The sequence below is a fragment of the Triticum dicoccoides genome, chromosome 4B (genome assembly GCF_002162155.2).
Source record: "Triticum dicoccoides isolate Atlit2015 ecotype Zavitan chromosome 4B, WEW_v2.0, whole genome shotgun sequence".
In the NCBI taxonomy this organism is placed as follows: domain Eukaryota; kingdom Viridiplantae; phylum Streptophyta; class Magnoliopsida; order Poales; family Poaceae; genus Triticum; species Triticum dicoccoides.
This window is the reverse complement of record NC_041387.1, coordinates 43,221,814-43,230,879: the sequence shown is the minus strand read 5'-3', so window position 1 is coordinate 43,230,879 and position 9,066 is coordinate 43,221,814.

The following is a 9,066-nucleotide window of genomic DNA, read 5'->3' as shown; positions in this document are numbered from 1 at the left end:
CATATAGGCCATTTATAGTCCGCTAACCCAAGGCCCGTTGCGCCCTATCCGGATTAGGCCCAATAGTGTCATCTGGGCCACCCAATATGATTCCAGCCCGTTTTCACTTCTGGCCCATTTATGGCCCATTACGTCTTTCGGCCCACATGAGGCCCTATGTAACTCTTGGCCTATTAACGACCCGTGGTGAAACTGGCCCGTAATGAACAATGTATTACTTTACACCCATTAACGGCCCGTGGTGAAACTGGCCCGTAATGAACAGTGTATCACTTTATACCCATTAAGGGACCGTTATTCCGTTGGGCCGTTTCCAGCCCATGTTATCTTTCGGCCTTCTCAGAGCCCTTTTATTCTTGGGCTCATTTCCAGCATTCGTTTACTTACGGCCCGTTACTGTCATTTTCTGCTTATGGGCAAAATTCAGCCCGTGGTTACAGTCGGCCCATTTGTGGTCCGTTAACACGTTGAGCCGTTTTCATAGCGTCATGAAATACGACCTATTAACGATGGCCCGTTATGGTCGGCCCGTGAATGGACGATTCCAACTCTAGCCCGTTTACGACCATTATGCGGCCTGTTATTGGCTCATGTTTGGCCAATCGATCATACTGCTCGTAAAAGGCCCATTGATGATACGGCCCGTAGAAGGCCCATTGTTTCTGCGGCCCGTAGAAGGCCCACTATTTATACGGCCAGTAGAAGGCCCACTGTTTATACGGCCCGTAGAAGGCCCACTGTTTCTACGGCCCGTAGGTCGAGTGTCACTACAGTAAATATTAGCCCATGGTTATTGTGGCCTAGTTTTAAAAAATAGGTTATTGCAGCCACTAGCAAACCGCAGAAAAAGAACTGCACTGACTACAAGCAAACAAATAAACAAGACAACAAGTAAATAAATAAGCAAGCAACTTACACTAGGCTATCACGGCTATTACACATACTACATCCACTGGGCATCAAGTTCGCCACCAGTGCAAATATAGGGAACACAACAGCATATAAACACCACAGCAAAACAAGTCCAGAACTGAAACCACTTCAGAAGAGCTCAAGAAACAATATCCTGGGTACCCATAATGCTGGCAAGATGCTTAGCAAGCTTATTAACTTTCTCTTGTTTGGCGCTTAAGTCCTCCAGCGCTTGCTGTTGCACTAGAAAGTATGCATCTGAATTCTGTAGGGACTTCCTTAGTCCTTCGGCTTCCTGTCGCATAACATCTGATCGATGTCTTTCAACTTGAAGTTGAGACTAAAGAAGCTGAACTGATTCAGGCAACGAGTTCGAAGAGCTGGTGCCAGCAGTGGTAGCCAGTAACTCAAACACTACATCAAGACATGACTTTGGGGTTGTCTCAGCGTCCTCAATATAGTTTTTATCAGCTTTCTTGGAGACCAACAGGGATGTCTCACTATCTTGAACCTTATCTTCATTACTTCCTTTACCATTGCATAACAGGGTACTCTTCTCCAATATTTTATCCGCGTTCTAAAAGAGAAACAAACAAACACATCTCAGGTTTACAATGTAGTATATGAAACTCATTTTGGTAAACCAGTTCAGTAGTAAGGTGGACAGGATAACAACATGAAACAAACATATATCTATGTAGTATGGTCACTGTATGGTCTATATCATTCTAGTTTATGTTGCCAAATCAAGATAGATACAGTTCGAATCATATCTATTTAAGACAAAGCAGCATAGATAGAATATAAGTGTGGGAAACTACACAACAATAACAACACTTGTAATGTGCATGGCATGAGAACATAACTGTTTATTCAATCGAAACTAAAATCAACATAGAGCAAGTTACAACAGTAAACATCCAAACACGTTGAATAAACAGGTTTAAAACATACCTGTTGCGCCATTGGAGTTTCAATTGCATCCTTCAAATTTGAAATTGGTTGGTATCAGTAAATACAGTGATGCAAGAGCAAAGTAGTATGAACCATAGCTACGGAACCTGACCTGAGAACAATTTTTCTTCTGCTTTAAGCGTTGACTTCGGGTTCGGAGTGGTGGTCCTTATGATTTGGGCACTGCAGTTGCCTTACTAACTGCTCGTGTTTGGGTGCTCTGTGGTGGAGACGGTGCTGTGTCAACGGGAACTGGGTGTCTATCTGCTGGGGTTGGGGTTAGAAGGGGTGTAGCTGGTTCTCTGTCCAACTGGGTAGGGGTACAATCTGCATGAGTGTGGGTTATGTGTGGTGGGGCTGATTCTTGGGCAAGTACAACCGTGGTTCTATCTGCATCGACAGGTAGCACAATCTTTTCTGAAGACCGTGTTTTTACTCCCACATATACTGCCATCACTCCCTCCAATTTAAATGGCTAATAAACAAGAAAAGTAATTGAATGTACAGACATTGTAAGATAGACAGGTGCAATGGATAGTAGGGAAGAAAACAGGGCATGAAATAATTCACATTTATGTTGTCTAAGAAAACAGAATAGCAGGGCATAATTTCACATATATGATGGCTAATTAAAAAGGATAGCATGACACAATTTCACATGTATGATGGCTAACTAAACAGGATAGAATGACATACTTCAAAATATGATGACTATGTAAACAAGATGACATGATATAACTATACGATGTGTCTATTAAAGTGGTTGGCATGCCATAAATCACAAACATGCCGTCGATGGAAACATGATGGCATGATATAATTCACGGATAGAATGACATAATTTAAAATATGATGACTATGTAAACAGGATGAGATGATATAACTATATCATGTCTTTAGAAAATGGGTTGGCATGCCATAATTCAGATACATGCTGTCTATGTAAACATCATGGCATGACATAATTCAAATATATGATTTATATACTAAAGAAGTGAGCAGAGGGTAATTGCATATATGATGTGTCAACTAAGGAGATGGCATTCAATATTGTGTATATGATGTAAAAACTAAGCATTGCAATATAACATATGCATTATATGAGTAATATAACCCTGCCAAGTTTGAGCATACACCTCAGGGGGATAATAGGACTGGTCATCTGCCTCTGAATCCTCCTCTGAAGAGCTATCTGTAACCAGCAAGATATCTGCTTCAGCAGGTAGCATTGTCTGCTCTGAAGACCTTGTTTTCACTCTAGATTTCTCCATCACCAATTCAAATGGCTGATGCATAGCAAGAGCAGTTGAATATACAAACATTGTCGACAAAAGCAATGAGAAATACAAAAAAAGGACGGCATGATATAATTCACATATATGACGCTTGCCTAAACAGCATGGCATTGCATAATTCACATACATAATGCCTTGCAACAAGATAACATTGCATAATTCACATATATAATGTCTTGCAACAAGATGACATTGCATAATTCACATATATGGTAATTAGACACTAAACATGTGGCATTCACACAAAGCATGTCTAAACTAAGCAAATGACATAGCAATGCAAGATACCATACGCACGATATGAGTAACATAAGCTTGCCAAGTTAGGGCATGCACCTCAGGGGGGAAATACGACTGGTCATCTGTCTGTGAATCCTCCTCCGAGGAGCTATCGGTAACCAGCAAGACATGCACTTTGTCAGATAGCATTGTCTGCTCTGAAGACCTTGATTCCACTCCAGATTTTTCCATGACCGTGCCGAATGGCTGATGCACAGGAAGAGTAATTGAATGTACTAAAATTGTTGACAAATTTAACACATAATAAAAAAATGATGGCATGATATAATTCACATATAAGATGACTGGCTAACCAGGGTGGCATTGCAAAATTCACATATATGATGCCTGGCTAGACAAGATGGCATTGCATGATTCACATATACGATAAAGAAACTAAACAGATGGCATTGACACAAAGCATGTCTAAACTAAGCAGATGACATCTTTAATGTATACAGTAAGCAATGCAAGGCACCATATGCATGACATTACCAACATCAGCATGCGAAGTTAGAGCGAAGACCTCATGGGGTAAATAGGAGTGGTATTCTCCTTCTGAATCCCCCTCAGAACAGTTATCTTCCTCTTGATTACGATCCGAAATGGGTGGAGGGGGGCTGCCTTTGCGCCCACCATGGAACAACGTCTGCATGATATTTTATTGCCACACAAGGCTCGTCTCTTTTGCTCTACATGATCAGTTCCATTGTGTACAATAACTGGCATGCATAGGAATAAAACATAGTGAGATTATGTAAGGAGTGCATGCACAAATCCAGAGTGATGGTAGCAAACTGTGGATAGACCCAAAACCAATGATAGCAGGCAAATAATAGCTTTAGTTAAAAAATACAGATAATGGCTCCTTTAATGTTTGTTTGCACCCAACTTGAAACTCATAGTAGACATCGGAGATTAACCAGATAGTAGACATATAGTACTGATTGCTGCCCCAATATGTACCCCACAACCATTTAAATACTCAAGTTTCATCATTAGTTTGGACCTGACTCAGAGTCTAATAGGTGAACACGACGATAATGTAGCATGTCATCATATTAAGCGACACATAACGTAAATAGACACGAAAGAGTGCGGCCTCTCTTGCGGACCCGTGTAGTCCTCAAGGTCATCTGCTCAGTTGATGATGGTAATGCAGTTGTCGTGGATGCTGGCGGCGGGGAAGAAGGTCTGAGGCGGCGAAAGACAGTCTGGAGAGCGGATCCCTGCTATGGTGAACCCTTCCATCGTTGGAGTAGCTGAGCTGGGGTGGAACACAGCGCCGCAGGACCAGGACAAACCACACAAGGTTTTCTTTGGCACATATCTGTAACAGAAGTAATTGAGTAAGGGCTTGTTTGAATTTTAGGATTCTAACAATGCATGGATAGGAAATAGACAGGAATAGGATAGGTATGCACGTGCAAAACAGAGAATTTAAAAACACAGGATTTCTGCCAATCTGGGTGTTTGATTCACAACAATTGGAAGATCACATGATGCAAAAAAGCATGGTGAGATTAAGTCAAACCACAAGAAAATGTACGGTTATAATGCTATTATGCTACTATCTCTTAGTCTTGTGCTTGATTTATAGGAATATGAAAAGGAGGAGAAGTGGAAATTAGAATTCCTATGGTTTTTCTTTCAAGGAGACACTAAAGGAACAAATCCTACAGTTTTCCTTTTCTCCATTCCTTTGCACCAAATTCATGAAAAGTAGTACCATAGGAAACTTTCCAATTCCTATGTTTTTCATTCACTTTTCCTTTCAAGCACTGGTGATTCTAGTAGGAAGGCTTGAGCAAGGAAAATCCTACACTAAAAAAATGTTTTTGTGCTACTTCATTTACTTTGGACCCAGGCCACTGCCATACTAGCTCAACTCCCAGGCCCATCGAAAAGTGCACAGCTCAAACACGCAGAGATAAATAATGATGGCGTTCAAGAGAGTCCATCACGGATAGCTAAGTTGCCTGGTACCTCACTGCTTGTCATATAGTAGGATAAAATAATCGTATTTCCCGTTACTACGAGTGCTCAGTGGATAATATATATAACATGTAGAGTAAAAAAGAGATGCAACAAGTGTACAACCTCTTTGGTGAAGCCATGTCGATCTCAGCGTGATTGGGTTGGCCGGTGAGGATGCTCCGACTGACTTTGCTGTCGGAGGAGGGGAAGAAGATCTTAGGTGTCTGGAGAGGGAGCCCGAGATACTACTCCGCTGTGATGGAGGGTTTCGTCGTTGGAGCAGCTCCGGTGAGTTGTACGACGCCGAGGCTGAAGCAGGACAAGGGAGACAACGAACAACATTAACCTGAGTGGAATTCTAATAGCATCTCCAATACATGACATAAAATACATAACCACAAAGTGCTAGATGTAAAATACATCAGCCGCTCATCTCTGAACTAAACTGTCGAAACTGAACTTAACTGTCGAAACTGAATTTTGCTGTCGAAACTAAATTTTGCTGTCGAAACTGAATTTTGCTGTCGAAACTGAATGCACTAGCAAGGTGAGGCTACACGTCGGTCGAGTGACTTTTTCATCTCTAGTAAGTCGATTTTGCAGCCGTTGGATACGAAATCAAGGGCCTGCAGTTCATCTTCAACCTCCACCCCCTGAGCCGCCAACCACCACCGGCCAAACAGCAGCCCCGCGCCGCCCCGCCCGCCCTGAAAACACTCCCCACCACCAGTCCGCCGCCGCCCTGGTCATCCCTCTAGGCCCCCCATGCCGAGCTTTTTCTCCGGCAATCCCCACGCCACCGCCCCGCCACCGCCGGCGACCACCGCAGTACTTGGGAAAACCCTATACACAGAATCTTAGCAGCAGCGCTGCTGCTAATTAGCAGTAGCGCAGGTGTGGAAAATATGCTACTGACAAGTGTTTAGCAGTAGCGCGCTCTGTGTAACACTCGCTGCTACAAATATCGACCGACAGTGCCCCCTCACCTCCATTTAGTAGTAGCGCGGTATCGCTAGCCGCGCTACTGCTAAAGCAGTAGTAGTAGCGCGGTTTTTCTGAGGTCGCTGCTGCTAATTTTCAAATTGGACACACTTTTTGTCCCGGTTAGCAGTAGCGCTTCTGACGAAAGCGCGATGCTTCTACTTCCTTACCAGTAGCGCATTTTCCGTCCCGCGCTACTGCTAATCCACACCAACCCACCACCTTTTCCCCATCGTCCCCCCTCCCCCTCCTCTCTTCCCTTTCCCCTACCTTCCACATGCTCCCCCATTACTCTCTCTCTTCTATCTACCTTTCTCTCTCTTCATTACTCCTACCTAACTACACCACCTCCATTAATGCATCTCCTTTCTCTTTTTCCTTCCCCTCCACTAGTTGAAGTTGTCTCCTCCCAAATTAGGTAGCTAGATAGATGTAGGATTTAGTTAAGTGACCTATTTGCCCCCTAACTAGATCTATGTTTGTCAAGAAGAGCTTTGTGCACTTTTGATCTCCCTACAACATCATCTCCACCGTGTGCTCGATCTCGAGATAGGTGATAAAAATTTCATGCTTTTGCAAAATGGAAATATGTTTATGTGTGTGTGATATGTTTGTGGAAATTGTGTGTGTGGCATGATTTGACGCCAAATTGTGCTTTTGAGTTGCCTATGTTTTGCCAAAATGTCGATTTATTTCCGTTTTGGCGAATTCCGGGCGAACTCTAGATCCATATATGTCCTATTTTTAGGGAAGGTCATGCCAAATTTTTGTATGACTTTGATGCATACACGCATTTTTATAATCAATTTGTTTATTATTACCGTGCAGAGTTGACGATGGTCAGTGGAACGATGGTGGACAGGTGGTTGCGGTCGGCGGTGCAGGACATGAAAAAAATAACCGGATAGAGGTTTTATGTCCGTGTCGAAAATGCAAAAGATTAGTTTGGCTTGACCCCTATGACGATGGTCGTGTCGAAGCGACCTGCTCATGACTGGTTTCATGGATGGCTATACTCGGTGGATAACTGAAGATGAGGCTGACGATGTTGAGGATGCTGACGGGGCAGGCAATGATGACACGGGGCAAGACGAAGAGATGATCGATAATGGCGGTGGAGAAGGTGCAGGACATGGCGGAGGAGAAGGGGCCGGACATGGCGGCGGAGAGAACGACATAGACTCCACGCAGCAGAGTTCATTGGTACTAAGTTCAATCGTGCGGGACCCTCATGTTCAAGCATTGCTTCGCAAGGAGACGAGTACTGAGAGAGCTGCTTCTAGAGAGGAGGCTAAGCTGGAGCAACAGGTGGTAGACTCGAACACTCCATTGTATGATGGTTGCAATCCTGAGGTGACCCGCTTGAGTTTCACGCTCCAACTCCTGAAGACGAAGGCTAAAAACAAATGGACCGACACTAGCCTCGATGAGCATCTCAAGTACCTAAAGGATGTTCTTCCCGCGGGTAATCTATGTCCTACTAGTGTTGATGAGGCCAAGAAGATCGTGTGCCCTCTCGATCTGCCACATGTTAGATACCATGCATGCATCAACGATTGCATAATTTATCGGAAGGAGCACGCGGAAAAAATAAGTTGTCCGGTGTGCAATGCTTCTCGATACAAGAAGGCCAGGAAGAAATGTCCCCAGAAAGTTGTATGGCACTTACCGATCACTCCCCGTCTCCAGAGGTATTTTGTAAGTCCCAAGGAAGCAAAGCTAATGCGCTGGGACGCGGAGAGGAAGAAGCCCGATGATGGAGATGATCCGAAGCTGAGACACGTGAAGGATGGAAGCCAGTGGAGAGTGTTGAACAGATTCTATCGGTATTTGAATGTGATGCAAGGAACATTGTGCTCGGCGCATGTATCGATGGCATGAATCCGTTTGGCAACCAGAACACCAACCATAGCACATGGCCCGTGTTTGTATGGATGTACAACTTCCCCCCTGGTTGTGCATGAAATCGAAGTACATTCACATGAGCATGCTTATTCAAGGGCCGAAACAACCAGGAAATAATATTAATTTGTATCTGGGGCTACTTCAATAGGAGTTAGACATGTTATGGAAAACACCGGCCAAGACATGGGATGCCAGCAAAGGCGAGTATTTCAACATGAGAGTCGTGCTGATCACGACAGTGCAGGACTATCTCGGTTACGGATATGTGGCTGGCCAGGTGTGCCATGGATATTGCGGATGCACGCGGTGCATGGATGATACGACGTCTCAGTAGCTAACGTCAAGGAAAGATGGCGGGTCTGGGAAAATCGTGTACATGGGGCATCGAAGATGGCCTTAACAGGACGACCCATGGAGAAACCGTGGAGATCTATTCAATGGTCACGCTGAGCATCAAGGACCTCCACGTAAGTACTTTTCGTAGCAATCGCTGCAGCTACTGAAGGTAGTAGCAGCGCATTTTGGCCAAATGCGCTGCTGCTACATCCACTTAACCCAAAATTCTCACTATCCCTGCTTCATCCCGCCTTTTCCCCCCAAATCCCCATTCTCTCTTCCCCCGTCGCTCGCCCCCAGACCCCGGCGCCAGCGCTCGCCCCTGACTCGGCCCTCGCCCCTGACCCCGACCCCGGTGCTGGTGCTCGCCCCCGACCCGGCCCTCGCCCCTGACCCCGACCCGGCCCTCGCCCCCGACCCCGGCACC